Genomic DNA, 18,337 nt, shown 5'->3' on the forward strand with positions numbered 1-18,337 from the left:
ACATACTAGGTTCACAATAGTGAGCTCTTGGACCCTGGTAGTATTTTGAAGTTAACGACAACTCCCTATGCGAAGTTGGGAAGCATCATATACTCTATGGTTTAAAGTCATGAAGTTAAAATAGCAAACCTGTGTATAAAATAAAATTTCCTTTTTACATTAGGCTTAGCAAGTAAATGTTTACATGTTACATGAACAAGTAGTCCAGATTCAATGCATATAACCTGCCTCTTTTACACTGATGCCTCTCTTTTGCTTATGTCTTTGTTCTCATAGGGAATTCTCTATAACTACCTAATAGAACTATAAAATATCTTGGGCATAGATAAAAGTTGGGTTTACCTGATGTATTGATGAGAGTTAAAAATACAAGCCTGGAACATTATATTTCCCTCCAAGAGTAACTCTAAAAGGTAGCATGCTGGGGGTGAGAATCCATCCATTTCACAGTGCTGTGAGCAGGCCACAAGGTCTTTCCCATTTATGGGGGAAACATTGTCTAAGGGAATGATATACATGCCCTCAAACAGAGGTGAATGACTACTCATGAATACAAAATAGGCTAGATTAAAACAATCAACAAGAAAGACTGGGAGTGAGTGTGAAGCATGTACATGTTTTGTCTCCTGCAAATACCCATGACAGAGAATTCCCTTATGGAAAAGGTGGACATACTGACTTATTGTCAGCAAGCCTATCATCTCAATTACTTCTTGTGCAAAATTAGTGGGAATACAGGACACATGGTGACAGGCAGGTTATATAAACCATGTCTCCAATAGTATGGAGCATTTTCTCATTAAGAATGATCTAAGTAATTTTATAACAGATTACCCTGTCTGCCATGAACAATTGTCAGTGATAAGCCCTCAATATTGTATCATCACTCAAAGACATCAGCCAGCCAAATATTGAGAAGTTAGTCATTACATACCTATTTTACCTCGGAGCCTACACACATTCACATTTTGGGATTTCCTTAACTTCTAAAGCTCTGCCTGCAATTCTTTCTGAGGGTTCATGAACTCTCTGACTATCTGACAAGAGATGAAACATAACATTATCTCAGACCGAGAGACCCATTTATGGTTAAAGAGGTATGACAATGAGTGATGAATCAGAGGCTCAAAAGCTTTGCTAAACTACTATCTTGGGGACTGTGCTTAATTTATGTTCTAATGTATGTACCAATCCAGTAGTTAACATATGAGTCTACTTCCTTAGTAACTAGAATTACAGATTAAACCATTGTGTACCAACATCTCTTTATTAGAAAACCCCCCAAAACTTAAATTGAGCAATAAATATGCCATTTGTGGTAACTTTGAATGCTTTTAGAATTGTAATCCTTTAAGAAAATTTGAATGGTTATTAATAACATTCATTATGACATCATGGAATTATTAATGATAATAGATTATATAATAAGCTCGAAACAATTTTTCTAACCTATTCTAATGCACCTGTGTCAGTTTCATTAAAATATTCACAAAATTGAAAACTTGGGGCTTAATGGGTTAAAGGAACCAAAGGTAAAAGAAAGATTGATTCTTCCTAGCATCACATTAAGAAAACTACTTGGAGAATTTATGATTGCTAATTTGTGCATTTAGCTCTGCAGCATCAAAAGGCCTGTTTTCAAGAGGTAAGGTTTGGTTCCAATATAATATAAAGTAAGTTTTTCACTAAATCTGCAGTTACGACTACTGTCCACTCATTATGAACTTCTTGTGCTGACAGGTCTTGTTTTTTTTTGTACATATTTTTCCTTATCTGCACAAAAGAGCACATTATAGATATTGCATTGTAATTAGCCTACTTTATTTAATAATGTAGCCTGAAAATTATTCCATTCAAGTCATAAAGATTTTATTTAATAGATAGATAGTACACCACTATGTGGCTGCATCAAATTTTTTCAACTACTCTTATACTGTTGAACATTTAAGTTATTTACAGCACATTGGAATTATGAACTTTACTGCTATGAATATTTTGTGTAGATATATTTTTATATTACTGAACCACATCTTCATGACAAATCTCTATACATAGACCAGAAGCTAAGCCCATCTGAATATTTATTACATTTTGCAAAATGTGTTTTTATAGTTTTATAATTTATATCACCATAAGGTGTGCATGAAGTACCTGTTCCCTCAGCCTTGCTAATAATTGTAATTTTTTTATGATTTAACCAGTTTTGGAGAAAAGAAATGACATCTTTATATAATTAAAATTTTGACTGAATACCTTTTAAAAAGTTTTAAGGACCATCTAGGAATATTTTTATGACTTGACTGTTGATCTCTTATCATACCTATCTATCATGAACCTATTAATTTTTAAATAATAAAATATTTAATTATTCAAATGACTTCCTGTGGATACTTATTTTCTAAAACTCATTGTCAGAGAATTAATTTGCAAAGTTATCTAATCTAGTAATCTGAATAAGTTTGTAGATTCTGCAGAAGTTATGTGAGTTACTTAGTGTCATTTGCACTGCTGAGTAGAGCCAAAGAACACATTATGAGTCAATCTATATTCAAATTCAGAGTTCTCCCAAATATGAAATATTCATTTTGCAAACAAATACTCTTTGGGGAAACTAAGCCATTAATACATTATCTCTTTCTGATGGGCAATAAGACATCCATGTTCCAGTAACTGCATATGAATTAATAGTTATAAATATATTAATGTGAAATTTGAGTAATGGTGTGCATGTTAGAGAGTTCTAGCTGTATAATATAAGCGAAATTCAGTATGTGGTTAGAAAGTGTGATTAATCTTTTAAATTATTTTGCTTGTGTTATCATTCACAGCACAACATTTTTATTAGTATTATAATCTCTGATTAATTATTTACCTGCTCTTTATTTGTATCTTCACAAAACTAATAGAATAGTGAGATTTCTTATTTTTTATTTTTATTTTTGGTGCAGTGGGAACTCAGGACCTCTGCATGTTGATCATACACTCTAATAGAGCTATACCCCAGTCTTGGAGTATTAGGTTTTTTCATATGACATCCTAAAATAAGTTTTTATTTACTCATTTAAAGATAATATTGAAAAATGTTCACTTTATATCTAGAAATATGTGTATCTTTCCAACATTAGTAAATTCTTGGATACATGTTCTCCAAATCAAAATATTTCAAATAACAGAACTATTTATAAACACAAACTGTGAGAGCTGCCTCAAGACTTGAACAAATACTACAGAGAATAAAAGTATATTTCACATTATAATAGCAAAATTAGGATTGTTCCTTTAATAATTATATCGGGAAGAAAGATACTTTGTTTTGGCAAAGTAGGCAATTGATTTTCTGATCATTGTCTCTAGTGGATAGTTGAATTTAAAGGGAAGATTAGTGGATTTAAAATTGCTACATCTGAATAAACTTGTTTTAGTCAGCTTTTTCACTACTGTGACTAAAAGACCTGACCAGAACAATTGTAGAGGAGGAAAAGTTTATTTAAGGACTCACAGTTTTAGAGGTCTTAGTCCATACACAACAGGCTCCATTGCTTGGGGCCTGAAGTGAGGCAGAACATTATGACAGAAGAGAGTGGTGGAGGGAACCATGATGATCAGAAAGCAGAAACTGAGACTCCACTGTTAGATACAAAATGTGTACACCAAAGGCGCGCCCCGAAGATCCACCTCCTCCAACCAGGCCCCACCCACCTTCAGTTTCCAGTAAGTGAATCCCATCAGGGGATTGATTCACTGATTGGGTTATAACCCAGTCATTTCTCTTCTAAATCTTTTTGCCTTGTCTCACACTTAAGCTTTTGGGGGACATCTCACATCCAAACCATAACCACTCCAACTGCTGAAAACTAGAAATTGTGTTGCTTAAAAAAGTTGGACAGTGTCCTTAAATTAGACTGTTTTAAGGTATTAGAAAATGGTGATGTAAACATTGATTTTGATTGATTTAATTCTGCTATGCTATCAAGATTATGGTGGTCAGAGAGTGTGATTTTAAATAGGAAAACCATGCTTTCTTAATTCTTTATTTACAAGCTAAAATGTTATCACATACTTCATAGCATTTTTCAAAAATCTAAATTAGATAATATCTTTTAAAATTTATTTATTTGTTCTAATTTGTTATATGTGACAGGAGGATGCCTTTCAACTCATAGTACACATATGGAGCACAATTTTTCTTGTCTCTGGTCGTACACAAAGTAGAGTTACACCATTTGTATATTTATACATGTACTTGGGGTAATGATATCCATCTCATTCCACCATCTTTTCTAACCCCCCTTCCCCTTTGCTTATCTAAAGTTCCTACATTTCTTCTATGCTCCCCATAATCCCCATTATGGATCAGCATCCTCATATCAGAGAAAACATTCAGCATTTGGTTTTTTGGGATCAGCTTACTTCACTTAGCATAATATTCTCCAACTCCAACCATTTACCTGCAAATGCTATGATTTATTCTCTTTAATGCTGAGTAATATTACACTGTATATATATACAGTGTATAGGTTCTTTATCCATTTATCTACAGAAGGGCATCTAGATTGGTTCCACAGTTTAGCTACTGTGAATTATGTTGCTGTAAATGTTGATGTGGCTGCGCTACTATAGTATGCTGTTTTTAAGTCCTTTGGGTATAAACCACGATTTGGAATAGCTGGGTCAGATGGTTCCATTCCCAGTTTTCCAAGGAATCGCCATATGCTTTCCATATTGGTTGCACCAATTTGCAGTCCCACCAGCAATATATGAGTGTGCAATTCTCCCCACATCCTCCCTCACCAACATTTATTGTTGTATGTATTCTTAATAACTGTCATTTGACAGGAGTGAGATGAAATTTTAGAGTAATTTTGATTTGCATTTCTCTAATTGCTAGAGATGTTGAACATTTTTTCATATATTTGTTGATTGATTGTATAACATCTTCTGAGAAGTGTCTGTTCAAGGAATTCCTTGGATCATTAATTGATTGGGTTATTTGTTTTTTGGTGTGAAGATTTTTGAGTTCTTTATATATCCCATAGATTAGTACTCTATCTGTGTGATAAAAATTTGCTTCCATTCTATAGGCTCTTTATTCACCTCACTGATTGTTACTTTAGCTGAGAAGAAGATTTTTAGTTTGAATCCATCCCATTTATTGATTCTCCATTTTAATTCTTATGTTATAGGAATCTTATTAAGGAGGTTGGGGCCTAATCCATTATGATGAAGATTTGGTCCTACTTTTTCTTCTATTAGGCACAGGGTCTCTGGTTTAATTCCTAGGTCCTTAATCCACTTGAGTTGAATTTTGTGCTTGATGAGAGATAGGGTCTTAATTTTATTTTGTTGCATATGGATTTTAAGTTTTCCCAGGATAATTTTTTGAAGAGGCTATCTTTTCTCCAAAATATGTTTTTTGTAACCTCTGTCTAATATGAGATATCTGTATATATGTGGGTTTGTCTCTGTGACCTCTGTTCTGTACATTAGTCTATACATCTATTTTGGTGCCAATACCATGTCATTTTTGTTACTAAGTTCTGTACTTTAAGTTCTGGTATAGAGATGTCTCCTGATTCACTTTTTGCCAAGTATTGCTTTAGCTATTCTGGGTCTTTTATTTTTCCAGATGAATTTCATGACTGCTTTTATAATATTTATGAGAAATTTCATTGGGATTTTGATTGAAATTTCTTTAAATCTGTACAGTGCCTTTTGGTATTATAGTCATTTTGACAATATTAATTCTGCCTATCCAATAAGAAGGGAAACCTTTCCATCTTTTAAGATCTTCTTTAATTTCTTTCTTTAGCATTCTATAGTTTTGATTGTAGAGGTTTTTCACTTCTTTTGTTAGGTTGATTCCCAAGTATTTTATTTATTTATTTATTTTTTTTTTTTTGAGAGAGAGAGAGAGAGAGAGAGAGAGAATTTTTTAATATTTATTTTTTAGTTTTTGGCGGACACAACATCTTTGTTTGTATGTGGTGCTGAGGATCGAACCTGGGCCACACGCATGCCAGGAGAGCGCGCTACCGCTTGAGCCACATCCCCAGCCCTTTATTTTTTTTTTTTTGAGGCTATTGTAAATGAGGTAGTTTTCCTCATTTCCCTTTCAGAGGATTTGTCACTGATATTCAGAAATGCCTTTGATTTACGGGTGTTGATTTTATATCCTGCTACTTTGTTGAATTCATTCACTAGTTCTAGAAATTTTTTGGTGGAGCTTTTTGGTTCTTCTAGATATAGAATCATATCATCAGGGATTAGTGCTAATTTAAGTTCTTCTTTTCCTATACGTATACCTTTAATTTCTTTCATCTGTCTAATTGCTCTGACTAGTGTTTCTTTTTTTATTTTCTTTTTTTTTAATTTTTTTAATTGGTTGTTCACAGCATTACAAAGCTCTTGACATCAAGAACCATGTTAAATGGAAGCTGTGAAAGAGAGCATCTCTATCTTGTTCCAGTTTTTAGAGGGAATACTTCCAATTTTTTCTCCATTTAGAATGATGTTGGCCCAGGGTTTAGCATAGATAGCTATTAGGATGTTGCGATATCTTCCTATTATCCCTAGTATTATGTTTTAGTGTTTTGAACATGAAGGGGTACTGTGTTTTGTCAAATGCGTTTTCTGCATCTATTACGATGATCATGTGATTCTTATCTTTGAGTCTATTGATGTGAAGGATTACATTTTTTGATTTTTTTTATGTTAAACCAACCTTGCATCCCTGGGATGAATCCCACTTGATCATGGTGCACTATCTTTTTGATATGTGTTTGTATTCTATTTTCCAGAATTTTATTGAGAATTTTTGCATCTATGTTTATTAGAGATATTGGTCTAAAGTTTTGTTTTTTTGAGGTGTCTGTCTGGTTTTGGAAATCAGGGTGATATTGGCCTCATAGAATGAGTTTGGAAGTCCTCCTTCTTTTTCTATTTCATGAAGTAATCTGAGGAGTCTTGGTTTTAGCTCTTCTTTGAAGGTCTTGTAGAACTCAGATGTGTATCCTTCTGGTCCTGGGCTTTTCTTGGTTAGTAGGCTTCTGATAGCATCTTATATTTCATTGCATGAAATTGATCTGTTTAACTTGTGTATATCATCTTGATTCATCAGGAAATAGTGGGAAAATCATATGACTCCAGAAATTTGTTGATGCCTTTGATATTTTCTATTTTATTGGAGTAAAAGTTTTCAAATAATTTCTATTTATTTTCTGTATATCTGTAGTGTCCATCGTGATATTTCCTTTTTCATTATGTATTTAGTAGTTTGAGTTTTCTTTCTCCTGTTGTTCATTAGCATGGCCAGGGGTTTATCAATTTTATTTATTTTGTCAAAGAGCCAACTTTCTATTTGGTTTAATTCTTTCAATTATTTCATTTGTTTCACTGTCTTTGATTTCAGCTCTGACTTAATTATTTCCTGTCTGCTACTTCTTTTGGTGTTGATTTGTTCTTCTTTTCCTAGGGCTTTGAGATGTAACATTAGGCTATTTATTTGTTGACTTTTTCTTCTTTTAAGGAATAAACTCCATACAATGAACTTTTGTTTTAGTACTGCCTTCATAGTTTCCCAGAGATTTCGATATGTTGTATCACTGTTATTTATTTCTAAGAATTTTTAAATCTCCTCTTTGATGTTTTTTTCAATGTATTGTCATTCAAAAGCATATTACTTGGTCTCCAGGTGTTGGAGTTGCTTCTAGTTTTTATTTTATCATTGATTTCTAATTTCATTTCTTTATGAGCTAATAGAACCCAGGGTAGTATCTCTTTTTTTTTGTATTTGCTAAGAGTTACTTTGTGGCATATTATATTAATATATGGTCTATTTTAGAGAAGGATTCATGTGGTACTGAGAAGAAAGTGTATTTATTCATTGATGAATGAAATATTCTATATATGTCAATTAGGTTTAAGTTCTTGATTGTTTTATTGAGTTCTATAGTTCTTTGTTCAGTTTTTGTTTGAAAGATCTATCCAGTGGTGAAAGAGGTGTGTTGAAGTCACTCAGATTGTTGTATTGTGGTCTATTTTACTCTTGAACTTGAGAAGAGTTTGATGAAAGTAGATGATCCATTGTTTGCAGCAAACATATTTATAATTTTTATATGTTGTTGATATATGGTTCCTCTAAACAGTATGAAATGTCCTTTTTATTTCTTTTGATTCACATTGGCTTATTTGATAAAAGGTTGGAAACCCCTGCCTGTTTCCACAGTCCATGTGAGTGGTATGATTTTTCCCCTTCAATATCTTTATGTCTTTTCTTATGAGATGAGTCTCTTGAAGGCAGCATAGTGTTGGGTCTTTGTTGTTAATCCAATCTGCTAGTCTATGTCTTTTGATTGGTGAGTTTAGGCCATTAGCATTCAGGGTTATTAGTGAGACATGAGTTATATTCCTGGTCATATTTGTTTACCTTTGGTATTTAACTTGACTTAGTTTCTCCTTTGTTTAGTATTTCCTTTAGTGTCATGCCTCCATTTGTTGATTTTCATTGTTGATTTTTGTTTCCTCCTCATGGAAATTTTTTGCTGAGGATGTTCTGTAGTGCAAGCTTTCTAGTTGTACATTATTTTAACTTCTGTTTATTATGAAAGGTTTTTATCTTGTAATCAAATCTAAAGCTTAATTTTGCTGGATGTAAGATTCTTCATTAGCATACATTTTCTTTCAGAGCTCAGTATATGTTATTCCAGGATCTTCTAGCTTTTAGGATCTGGGTTGAAAAATCTGCAGATATCCCAATTGGTTTCCCCTGATTCCTTTCTCTTGTGGCTTTTAAAATTATTTCCTTATATTTTATGTTAGGCATTTTCATTATAATGTGCCTTGGTGTAGATCTGTTTTGATTTTGTATGTTTGGTGTCCTGTAAGCCTCTTGTATTTGATTTTCCAATTCATTCTTCACATTTGGAAAATTTTCTCATACTATTTCATTGAACGGATTCTTTATTTCTTTGGTTTCGATCTCTATGCCTTCCTCTATCCCAATAATTCTTAAATTGGGTCTTTTTATGTTATCCCATAATTCTTGAATGTTCTGCTCATGGTTTTCCTCACTGTGTGGTCTACATTCTTTTTAAAATTATAGATTTTGTCTTCATTGTCTGAGGTTTTGTCTTCTAAGTGATCTAATCTGTTGATGATGCCTTCTATTAAGCTTTTAATTTGATTTGTTGTTTCATTCATTTTAAGGGTTTCTGTTTTTTTTTAAACTTCTATTTTATTACTGGTAAACTTTTGCTTCTTGTATTTGCTTATGTATTTTTTTATTGAAATGATCTTTTATTGCCTGTATTTGTTGTCTTGTATCATCCTTTAATTAACAGAGTATTTTAAGATGTACTCCTTCTCTGTAATTTCTTCTGATGTGCTGGCCATGGGTTCTAATAATGTAATATCTTGGTTTGTTGGGGGCACTTTCTTCCCTTGTTTTGCATATTGTTCATTTGTCTTCCCTTCTACCACTGTGGATCCAATAGGTGGGGTTGTCTCTTTGCTGGTATCTTCACCCTCAGGATGGTAAAGCTTATTAGGATGGGAGAGTTGGTCTTGGAGTTGTGGATCCTGAAGGTGGGGTATAGAACTTGCCAGTCTCTGATGGGAGATGGCACCCCAAGAATCTCCTTTGGGGTCCACTATATGATGTGGGCAATTGGTCTAATTTCCTTATATTGCCTGTAGACCTCTCAATTCCTGGTCTCTAATTTAGTCTCTAAACTGTATCTCACTCATCCCTTCTCTTTCTACTTCTCATTCAGGAACCTTTTTCTCAGGGGTTCTTGTGGGCTTCACTCTGGAGGCTGTGCACCTGTCATGGAGAGCAGTTCAGGACCCTATTTGTGAGCTATGGACCATGGGCCACATAGCTGCAGGCATTGTGCTGGTTTAGTGCTGCCAGGGAGAAGGGGGAGTTTGGTACTTTCAGTACCTTGATAATGCATCTAAAGCCCAGCTGGTGTTCCAAGTTGACAGTTGCCCCAACTAAAGATGGTGACAAAGGTGTCCCAAGATGGAGGTAGGTGCTTTCACTGATGGAGTGTCAGGTTTCGTGGGGTCCGGTGGGGCTGGACACTGGCATTGAGCAATGTGTTCAGAGGTGCAGCTCTGTGGCTTGCAGTATTTTGGCTGGTGGCTGTCACCAGACCCAGTGCAGTGTCCCCAGGAGCAGGCTACCATGAGTAGGAACTAAGGCAGTGGTTTCGGTGCCCTAAGATGGAGGGGACTGGAGAAGCCCCACATTAGTAGATGGGGGTCTACCCAGGAGTGGCAACCAGAGTTCCTGTGTATTGGCTGGCAGAGTGTCCTGCATGGGAGTGGCAGGCAGGATTCCTGCATGGGTGGGTGGCCAGGAGTCCTGCACAGGTGCTAATGCTGGTGGTCCTACTCCGGCAACTGGAGAACCTGTGTGGTGTGGTAACTGTGATTCCTGGGTGGGAACAGTTGTCATGGGGAAGGTTCTTCTAATCTTCTAATCACTCATAGAGAAACAGTATTCCCACTACTTGAATAGAAGTCCTGGAATGACACAGAATTCTGTCTTCCTCTAGCCCACTATCTTGGACCACCCTAGATAATGTTTTTAATATGATAGTCATATATAAAAATAAATGGTAGGGACTTTGTGGTTACCAAATTTCAGGATTGTCATTGTGGTTTATAAGTGTATAGGCATTGCTCTATTAGAAGTACGGTTCCTCTGGAAAAAACAATAGGTTTACATATATAATAGATATGTATTATATGAGATATATATATAACATATAAAAAATATGTGTGTATACATCTATGCAAAGTAAGTTTATATGTGAAATATGTGTAAAATATGAAGTATACAAGATAGAATGTATATAAAGTATGTAAAATAGAAATATAAGGGTACATGTAAGTATATATGTATGTGTGTATAAATACATAAATATGTATTTCAAAATTATATATTATATATAAAATTTTATATATGATATATAATATATATACATACACACAAATATATATATATATATATATATTTTTTTTTTTTTTCTTTTTAACCATGCCTTCTGTTTTTTCTCTAGAGTGAATAAATTTAGGATATATTTTGGATATTCTTCCATTTTTCCAAATTTTCATTATCAGACATCCTGAGGTAGACGACAAGAGTAGGAGGAAACAGCATTTTTTCCCAATGTGTTCCTCTGCTTGGAGCAGACAAATAAGTATAAATTTACTTTTCTCAGAAAGTTAAGTTTAATCAGAACCAGTGGCTGCCAAGAAGCCTGCACTGTAAAGTGAAGCAGGCAATTTTCTCCGTGAGTGGTCCTCTGGGGCTATGTTGTCTGAGAGGTCTGTTTGGCCTAAGCAAGTCTCTGAAGCACTGTCTTTCTGGCCCTGTTCTACTCCTTGAAAGAGCTCCCTTTCATCTGAATTAAGTGAGGTGGCTTCCTTATAAAGGAAGCAAGTATCCTGGGGGAGATTCTGTACTGATTGAACTGTCTTCACAACTGCTTCTTTCTGCTCCCTACTCACCTTCCCTGGGCTCTTGTAAATCTTTCTCTCCTATTCTCTAATACGTCCTCCCTCTACCATCTTTCATTCTCCAGCACTGTTTTGTTTTAGATTTTAAGTTCAATACCCAAGTTGGTGATATTCTAATTCAAACATTTTCTTTCCTCTAGGAGATGACATTGTTAAGAATTAATCATTCATAAGCATCTTCTAGGAAGCAATGTTCAGGGTAGTTCTGACCCCAGTTCAAGGCATTGCAGACAGTCATGCTTCAGCTCTGTATGGACTTTGACATTTAAATGAGCAGACAGTAAACTTTTCTGTAAAGGTCTAGATAGCAAATACTTTACACCTATAGGCCATAGGTCTCTGGTCTCTATGATAACCACTCATCAGAAATACTGCAGCTGAAAGCAGCCATCAAATTGTCTGTGTTTCTATAAGGTTTTATTGAAAGAAACAGGTAGTAGTCCAGATTTGCTTATCCTTGATTTAAAAAGTTCTGCCCTTACAGAAATGTTATTTCACTAGCAGAATCAAAGCTGAAATGATATACTTAAGAAACTAAATCTAAAAATATTTGTAACAAAAAAAAATCAACCTATTCTGTGGCTTGTTTTAAAATTATTTTTAAAATCATATAATTCATTTTGAAATTTAGCAATCGTTATGAAATAAGCCAAACTCCTCACACTGCTCAGGGTTTGAGTCAGCCAGAGGATATTTGTCTCACATCATCTATCCTGAGGTGAGTCCATAGAATATCACTCATTCTTCTCTCTTGCTCTGGGGCACAGTACAGAATCAAATCTACCTCTCAAGATAATTTAGGGACAAAGTAAGTCCAAGAAAAATGGTGAATTTTTTGTAATTGAGTTTTCAATTCTATTCATTCCACTTTTCCGTTTTTTTCTTGTCTTCCCAATTTGAGTGGACAAGTCTGTTCTGCCAGGTCCATATTCCATGTGAGAGCACCCTTGCCACCCTGAGGCATGTTGCTAACACCCAGGAAGCATTCCCCCTTCTATGCCTTAAAAATTTAACTAGTGGGCTGGGGATATAGTTCTGTTGGTAGAGTGCTTGCTTCCTATACACCAGGCCCTGGGTTCAATCCCCAAAATCACAAAAACAAACAAAAACAAATAAACAAAAAACCCTTAACTAGTAACACTGACTTATTTTTGAGGTGAATTTTCCAAGATGGCAGTTAGTTATATGAAAGCCATAGAGTATATTTTCACTTTAATAAGAGAGATTCCTTAAGTTGAAATCCTTGATCAAAGAAATGAGTCTCTGTTCATCATCCTTTAGAGTACCATAGAGGAAAAGGATCTTCAAGCAATTGCTTACAAACTGTATGCTTTCACAAGCATCCTATTTTTTTTTTTTTACATTTTATGACAGGCCTATTGAGGTACTTTTTAAAAAATCAAACCAATTTCAAAGATTCCCCTAACTACCCCTCTAGTAAGTAGGGAGAAAAAGGAATAGATACTAGTCAGCCTCCAAAGGAGATTATTTGTTTATTAAACATTTTGGTTTTTTTTTTTATCCTTTTACGAATGTGCACTGTATGGTCATATGCACGAACTCTGCAAAGACTGATTTATTGTAGTTCTTAGGAAGGATCTTCTTTTTACCAGGGATGTTGATGCAAGAACATTTGAAAGATTAGGATAAGAAAAAAGTAAAAGAATCAATGCCTTTCTTAAGGCTTTGAAGAAACCTCAAGGGAGCTAGTCAGAGAAGCCAGGTGATCATCAATTCCCCTGTAAAACACTTTAGAAATTGAATATGAGAGGAGGAGGCAGAAGTTTGAGCAGCTGCCAGAGAGAGAAGAAATCTCTGTACTTGATATTTCTACCTGTATACAGAAAGACTGATCAACACAATTTATAAACTGAGAGCAGAGACTCAGGACTAAGATAATAATTGAAAATGGACAGAACTCAGGCACAGTTCCTAATCTAATGATCTTTAGTTAAGGGCTGAACAGATATCCTAGAGCGGAAGGATTTGTGGGTTATACCGGTATCTCACTATAGGTCTCACTCTATGGCATTCTAATTCCTAGTACTTGTAAAATTCTTACCTTTTAACATTTTCCTACTTGGTTTACATGTATTGATGACTCTTAATTTTCCCCTGATGACTTAAATCAGTATCACTGTGGCTCATGCGTATAAATGATGTTCTTGCACATCAAGGAATACTTAACCAAAATCTAGTAATCTGTACCTAAGCTGGTTTTCTAGGTTATTCATAGGCAGACCAAAGGTATCATTCTATTGGCATATCTTTGTTCAATTATTATCTATGTAAAACAAACTCTTATACTCATTTTATAGATGAAAAGTCTTCCAAAATGACCGAAAAATTCTGAAGTTTATGTTAATTATTTGATAAATTGCAAAGAAAATATTTTAATGTAAACATGAAGATTATGAATTTTAAAAGTCCATTTTAATTTGCTTGCCTCTTTTGTTTATGTGTCATTTCAAAATGTTTATATTTTTTAAGAACTGATCTGTTTGTTGACTTTAATAAATTTTAAGTTAAATCTGTCTAATCACATATTATTAAATAGGTAAAGAGTCACGAATCTCAGGTATTATTGACCGTCTAACAAAGGTACACATTTGTCATACAGGCAGGTCAGAAACTGGCCCTCTGAAACACTAAAGCAACAGAGAGTAGCCCTCCATTTCTTCTTTCATTTAAAAACTGATCAGAAAGGGAGGGAAATCCAGTAATGCTTTGGAAAACATGGAGTTAGTAATGAGGCCAAGTACTTGATGCGTCTGCCAGAAAGCAACTAGCTGACAAAGCAGTGTTGTGACAGTGGGTACTTCTTTGCCTTGAAGGGACAGAATGTTAAGTGCAACTTTGGCTAAAAAGGGCAGGTTCTACCAATTTCAATCTGTTTACCTCAATATTAGGCACATGGCCAAGAGAGTTAATGTTCCAGCCAATGCAAATTGTGTCAGAACAAAAGGATTCCATTTCTAAACAAGGGGTTAGGCTTCACATATATGAGGTTAAAGGTATTTAATTGGCAATGTTCAGAAGGTTATGGAACAGAGAAAATTTGTTGACTATGCTCTTTACCTACAAATCTCTATCTCCCACATTGTAGAACAGGGGTTTGCGACAAGAAAATAATGTCCTTTGTGCATGGCCCTGAGCTTAGTCCACAGATAAACAAACCATAATTATGGAACACTAGAGTTTTCAGAATATGATGCATCTTTCCCCTTCCATATGTGAAATGGAATAGGACTAATACTTCTGTATGGGATGGATGAGTAAAGTCTTCTAGATGGCTCATACCCATGTTACCTGTTTTGTTTCTAGTTATTGGGGCTACCAAGCAAACATTCTTTTTATATATGCAATGTAACTTCTTGTTGATGAGAGATAAACAAAAAGGATTTCTCTGATTAAGCCTAATCATCATTGACTGCAATATAAATTCAAATTATTCAGCTCTGACAAAGAAGGGAAAGAGACTTTCCATATTAGTAACCATGAGACACAGAGAGTTGTGTTTGTATGAATCCTAATTGGTTTAGTGAAATTTTCTGTGATCACTAAGAAAAGGGAGTTTGGGTGAATCATTTGGATGCAGAAGATATTTTGAAGACAGAGTATTTCCCCCTTTTTAATAATTGCAAGTTTTTAGAAATGTGAAATATATAACATCTATTATTTAACATTTGATTAAATCTGTCTAAAACAGCACTCCTTACTTTTGTTAACTCCTTACTTTTGTTCTTGTGGAGACATCTGCCCACTACTGTGTTTTAAATACAGAGCTTGGATGGAAAACAATATGACCATATAAAATTTTAAGGGGAACATAAGTTAAATAAGATAAATACCTTCATGGTCCTGAAACTAATAGATATAAAATAAAATGCTGAAGCCACCAACTTCTCATTAATCCATGAAAGCCTCCCTTCTTGAGTATGTAGCACTATAAAAATAGATATAATAATCCCTGAATTTTTAAAAGCCTCCATATACAAACAGTAAAGAATTCATAGAATCCTATAGCACAAAATTACCCCCTCAACATAAAAGACCTGACTGGCTTTCCTTCCTGAAATGGAATTTCTACTCACAGCTTGAAATAAGAGCCAGAATCGTTTTTGAAGAAATAGCTTGGGCTAAATTGCCCATTGGCTCAAATATTGCCTTTTTTCTTAACCCAAGACTCAGGGTTGGCTCTTAACATTCTAGGCCCTGATGCAAAATGAAAGGTCAAAAATTCATTCAACAGAGATCCTGGTTCAAACCCAAGGGAAAAAAGTGCTGGTAAATATACCAAACTCTATTTTTTTCTCTCTTATTTGTGGTCTCTTTCTAACATGTCATGTATTTTTTGTGTTTTGTTTTTGTATTTAAGTTCTTCTATGTAAAGAACAATATTTTTAAACTATGAGAGTGAAGTTTTGCATTCATCTTTATATTGTACAATGTCAATTTCAAATGCAGACGTAAAATTGTTTAACTTGTTCCCAGAATCACCAAAATTACACAGTTTATAATTCACAACATTTGCATGCATTTATATTTTGTTATTAATGACAGTGAGAACACTACACAAAACTAACTCAATTGTTATATTGAACTCATCGATTGCACACTTTTTAGAAACATGATCATGCTTACTAATGAGGAAGGACTAAAAGGAAGGGGGGATATGAGTTGTCTTATCTTTACATTTCCTTCTTTACATGTCTTATCTTTACCATTTTCAAAGTAAGTGGTTACTTAATGAAGAGAAGAAGCTCCTAAGAAAGGAGCTCATGTTTCTTAGAAATCTATCGCCCCTTTCTGTGTTTGAAAGTTCTTGTTCGATGTTAAATATATGTGGGACCACATTGGTATCCACAATTTCAGAAAACAACGTATAAGAACAAAAGACGACTTCACTTTTCATTTGTAAAACCTGCTCTTTGCCTGTGGGACTCCAGGCAGGATATTACTGTGGTAGATAGAGTCAGTTATCTTTAGAGGTTGTGATTCTGACTGTAGGAAAGGCACAGTCATGCAAAGCTGAGTGTTGTTGACATTGCCACAATTTCCAGCTGATGGCATGGAGGTCAATATGTTTCTGTTCCACTTCAGAAAGCAACCAGACCACTTTAATGGCTTTATCTGTGGAAAGCTGTATTTACTCTAAGTGATCAGTCTAATGATATATAAATTCCATTTTGCATTACATTTTAGGTCCAAGCTTCTTCTTATCTCTTCCTTTAGATATTGCTGGGTTGGGCAACCCTGGGCTTATTTTATATGAACTTATAATATTTGCACTTTGATCTATAAATCCTAATTTTTGATGTACCACACCTTCACAAAATTCTCAATCTCTCGCTTAGACATTTGAAAAGGCTTCTCAGAATGTTTCGTAGCACTCATTTTCCTTCAAAGAATCAAACTAACATAACTAAGTTTTTAAAATAAGACATATGTAATTTTAAAATTCATTTTTAGATTCAGTGTGATATGTTCAGGGTCATATCAAATAACAAATAGTAAAATACCCTAAATGTGTTAATAGAGGATGCCTTTAACCTGGTGTCTTTAGAACACCTGGGTAGTTTTAAAATTTACCAGGGATAGTATTAGGTGATAATTCCAAGGGGGAAAACGGTGATTATTCATAATAGCAGGAAGACCCCAAAGGATCCATAATTAGACTGGAATAGGTGGTCAGTAGCGTGAAATGGATGCTTACTAACTTAGTTGGGAAAAGAATCTGACTTCATTTAGCTCATTCTGACTTGCATTCTGAAAATCTGCATTATTCTTTTATCACTTGAGTAGGTAAGACAGAGACAGCCATGATTGAAGACATAACCCTGGGGAGGCAGATTTTGCATGTACTCCCAGTCAGCAGGGGTCTTCAACCAGCTTATAATGCAACTGCATTGTATAATTATTTTCCAGATTTTAACAGGACCCTTTAATAGAGCTCTAATTTTAAGCTTCATTTCATTCTCTTCTATTGCTTCCTTAATGCTTACAACACAGAATCTTTGATTTACCACTGCCCTGTGCATATGTGAATATTCCGAAACGCAGGTCAGATGCTGAGCATTATTTAAAAATGTTCTCTTGTGCGTGAATGAACAGGCATTAAGAATGAGAGAGCAGCAGAGATTCTACTCAGTGGAGAGCAATAATTTTTACATGAATAAAATCAATGAATTCTTAAAATCTCTGCCACCAAGTGATCAAATTCAATGGGATTGTTAAATGTTAAATAAAACATCTGCACCCAGATCATTGCATCAAAGCCCCAAAAAATATTAGCCTGGAAATTTAAGATTCTAGTAAGATAAATGCAATTTCACAACTAAATGAATAAAAAAATTACTCATTATTATTGTTTTCTTTCAATGATTTCCATGCTTAACAGTACAGTCATTTTAATAACACAAAAGATTTTTATGGATTATGTAATAATTTTAAAATATTAATTTTTCAGTTTAGTATTCATTTGGTAGATATTTATTTTTCTCTGTATATGTGGATATATATTTGCTAAAAATTTTGTGTCCTTAGACATCTAACAGGCATTCTTGATATTTTTTTTTTCCCTTTAGCCCCTGGCATTTCATCAATCACCAAAACCTGATAGTTCCGCTTCATAAATATTCCTCAAGTTCAGCCATTTATTTTCATTTCCACTTTCAATATCTCTCTACAAGCCACAATTATTTCTCACCAGAACTACCGGAAGTCTCCGTACTAATTGCTGATGCTGTGAAAAATGGCCCTCCTGGCAAATAGGCTATGATGGGAGAACGTAGAATTGACTATAAATCAC

This window comes from Ictidomys tridecemlineatus, chromosome 1 (assembly GCF_052094955.1).
Source record: "Ictidomys tridecemlineatus isolate mIctTri1 chromosome 1, mIctTri1.hap1, whole genome shotgun sequence".
Classification (NCBI taxonomy): Eukaryota; Metazoa; Chordata; class Mammalia; order Rodentia; family Sciuridae; genus Ictidomys; species Ictidomys tridecemlineatus.